The sequence below is a fragment of the Suncus etruscus genome, chromosome 11 (genome assembly GCF_024139225.1).
Source record: "Suncus etruscus isolate mSunEtr1 chromosome 11, mSunEtr1.pri.cur, whole genome shotgun sequence".
Classification (NCBI taxonomy): Eukaryota; Metazoa; Chordata; class Mammalia; order Eulipotyphla; family Soricidae; genus Suncus; species Suncus etruscus.
In genome coordinates, this window is record NC_064858.1 from 7,790,624 (window position 1) to 7,792,784 (window position 2,161).

At 46.5% G+C, this 2,161-nt stretch overlaps 1 non-coding gene across 1 annotated transcript; it reads left to right on the plus strand.

The window, feature by feature from the left end:
• Positions 1 to 1,582: 1,582 nt before the first annotated feature.
• LOC126023538 (U6 spliceosomal RNA) lies at positions 1,583 to 1,689 on the plus strand. The gene has a single exon (XR_007500653.1). It is a non-coding gene; the product is annotated as a U6 spliceosomal RNA (small nuclear RNA).
• Positions 1,690 to 2,161: the final 472 nt, after the last annotated feature.

Sequence of the window (2,161 nt, forward strand, 5' to 3'; positions counted from 1 at the left end):
ACATGCCACTATGACAGCATGGGGGCAAAGACCTGGCATCCTTTGAACTGAACTTGACCTCTTATCATTTTTCTCTCTACATTCTCAACACAGGAATTGGACTGGGGTGCAGTTTAGCCCATAATCAATATCATCATAGATTTGCCTGTCTCAGCACCCTGTGACCCATCCTAGAACCGAGTTCTCCTGCTCCCTTTTTGTCACTGAACACATAGCTTGCTTCAGCCAATAAGGATTTGGCCAACACGATCTGGAAACCTTCTATGTGCTGAGGCTTGTTACTAAAAACTTCTGAGGGTAGATGGGGAGAAGCCTGAAGTGACCTGCACAAGGTCCTTCCAGACAAAGCACCAAAGACTAGGTGGGCAGGTCAACCTATAGGCCACCTAGAGACAAACATTTGTGGGCACAGCAGTCTGGAAACTCTTTACCTCAGTTTCTCTGCTTCTCCAGCCTTGACTGGCACCAATTAATGGTGGATGGGTTTTTTGTTTGGTTTTGGTTTTGGGGTTGTTGGTTTTTAATTTATTTGTTTGGGGCAGGGTTTTGTTTATTTGTTTTGGGTCACACCCTGCAGTGCTCAGGTATTATTTCCTGGCTCTGCACTCAGCCAGATTATTCTTGATGGTGTTCATGGGTCCCTCTAGAATGCCTGACGTTGAACCTGGATCAGCCAGATGCAAGACTAGTGCCCTTCCTGCTATACTATCTCCCCATCCCAAAAACATGTTGCCTTTGTTACTCACCTGCTAGACTAGTGAATGCAGCCTTTGTTCTCTAGTGCTAACCTGAAAATCTGTGATTCTCCATAGTTTCATTTCTCTAGCATAAAAGACCTCAGCAGGAAGTCAAACGAACCAGGAATCAACCATTTGGTTGAAAACAAAGCTACCCAGGAGACTAAAATCATGGGATGACCCCAAAAGGCCATTAAAAAAAATACCGGAAATAAACATGTCTGTGATGGTGTCTAGAAATGGATATTGGGGAGGAAATAGAGTGCAACATAGAACCACAGTTTTTTGTTTTGTTTTGTTTTTGGGTCACACCGGCAGCATTCAGGGGTTCCTCCTGGCTCTACGCTCAGAAATCACTCTGGCAGGCTCAGGGGACCATATGGGATGCCAGGATTCAAATCACTATACTTCTGCATGCAAGGCAAATGCCTTACCTCCATGCTATCTCTCCGGCCCCAGAAGAGGATTTTTAAGGTGTAGTGTTTGCTCAGAGACAAGTTAACTCTGGTGTGAGGCTTTCCAGTGCAAGAGCCTGGTTCAGACCCCCAGCCTGTCCAGGGTTGGACTGATTGCTGGAACTCCTCCCTCATTCAGCACCCCCAAATCTTTCTGCTGTGTGTCACCAGACACACAGAGCCTGGCAGAGGCCAGGTCTCCTAACACTCCCTGGAGGAAGGTTGGAAGAAATATTCGGGTTCAGCCTCAGGGCAGCTGAGCAAATAAATTTTCCTGTGCAATGATCAGTCATTTGTCAGAGATAATGTGGCACATGAAGAGAATAGGCCAGTGGAAAAAGAACAAACAGAGGCTTGTCCCACCTGCCAGAAGGTGCTAAATGGGACAGTGTGCTCACTTTGGCAGTACATATACTAAAATTGGAAAGAAACAGAGAAGATTAGCATGGCCCCTGTGCAAGGATGACATGCAAATTCGTGAAGCATCGCATAATTTTTTATAAAAAAAAATAAATGGTGTTGCAAATCAGCCCCTGATGAGGTTGACTGATGGAAGGATGAAGGATGAGGCCTTTCTCCTCCAGCTCGGACCACGCATCTGTTACCCTGTTCAGCCGGCGGTTCTGAGGTGAATGCGGCAGGAAGAAAGCCAATAGGCAGTCGGGCTTCCGAAGAAAACAGCTCTTTATTCTGTGAAGAGGCTGAAGCCAAAAGGTCTAAGAATAGGCCCCAGGAAAAAAGCCCCTCACCTTCCACAGACCCTTGCTTTTATGCCCCAGAATCAGGTATGACCCAATGGTGGGATCAGATACCACCCAATGGTGGGAGCAGAATCAGGTACCACCCTAGGTTGGGGGCAGAATGCCAGGTCACACCCTAGGGTAGGGCACAATCTCCGATCAGGATAGGGTCAGTAACATAATAATCCCATAAAAATGTTTACATACACAACAAATGAGACAGTGATCA